Consider the following 1,285-nt stretch of genomic DNA (forward strand, 5'->3'; position numbering starts at 1 on the left):
TGCTGCAGGAGTCGCCGGCCAGCGCGGAGCAGAGGAAGAGGCCGTGAGATCCACAGAGAGAAGGAGAAGAACACGCAGCTGAGGAGGAGGATGGAGGAGCTGGAGGCCGAGCTCCGAGAACAGGAGGCAGAGCTGGAAGATCTCCGGAAACAAAGTGAACTCACACCTCAGCTCACGTCAGAGCGCGATGGCGTCTCTGAGAAGATGGAGGCCGCAGAGAGACGATCAAAACCAGGAAGACAAAGCGCGTTCCCTAAAGACAGACGCTGAGGAGAACAAATCCCGACAGCGCCACCTGGAGGTGGAGGTGAAGAGCTTCCTGCAGACGCTGGACCGGAAGATCCACGACTTGCATGACTTCCGCCCAGGCCTCCTAAGCTGGGTACAGACAACTAGGGTTGACCCAGGTCCTCGCCTGTGAGTCCCAGGCGTGTGTGTGAGACCAGATGGCGCTAGGACGTTCCCTGTGTGCGTTGCTTCTGTAAATGCAGGTGCAGTTTGTCGTGTCTCCAAACCAGTTGTGCCGTCCACTCACCTCTTTCCAGAATAGAAATCTCCTCTTGCATCTCTGGCCTTGTGAGGGTGTGGACAACTGGAGATTCTGACTCGGGAATCCAGAGCCAGGTCTACCTTCAACATCTACGCAGTCAGGCCAGGGATGTTTATATCTTTCATAAGGGCTGTTGGAACCATATGGACTGAAAAAAAGCATTTTCTTATCCAAATACTGATATTCTTTACTCCAGGCCATCGGGCTCTTTTTATCCAATAGCATTCAGAGTATTTGAAGGTCCACCAGGTGCCAGCCCCAGGGGACACAGAGAGAACAACACTCCTCTCCGACAATATCGGGAAGCTTTAAAATAACTGTTTACTGGAGACTTACAGAGAGATGGAAAACAGGTTTCTGGTGGGTGCATTTTCTAGCCTGGGAATCACCGTCATTCCCCATAGTGCCCCCTGCCCCCCAGTTTGCATGGCTGCGACAGTGTTCCATTTCTTGGTTTTAATTTCTGAGCAGATGATTGTGGTGTAGGAACAGCACACAGTGAAGGTGCCTAGCACAATGCCTGGCACAAAGTAGGTGCTTAATAAATATTTGTTCAATTAAAAACAAAGAGGGAGGCTGAGGCAGAAGAATCGCTTGAACCTGGGAGACGGAGGTTGTGTTGAGCCGAGATGGCGCCGCTTCACTCCAGCCTGGCGACAGAGCAAGACTCTGTTTCATAAAAAAATAAATAAAATAAAATAAAATAAAAAATATATTTTCCAAAGCCCCACTCAA

The 1,285-nt window shown here is 50.4% G+C and overlaps 1 pseudogene; it reads left to right on the top strand.

Moving 5' to 3' along the window:
* Nucleotides 1-9: 9 nt before the first annotated feature.
* LOC105535141 lies at nucleotides 10-396 on the top strand (annotated as a pseudogene).
* The last annotated feature ends 889 nt before the right edge of the window (nucleotides 397-1,285 follow it).

This window comes from Mandrillus leucophaeus, unplaced genomic scaffold (assembly GCF_000951045.1).
Source record: "Mandrillus leucophaeus isolate KB7577 unplaced genomic scaffold, Mleu.le_1.0 Scaffold1418, whole genome shotgun sequence".
NCBI lineage: Eukaryota > Metazoa > Chordata > Mammalia > Primates > Cercopithecidae > Mandrillus > Mandrillus leucophaeus.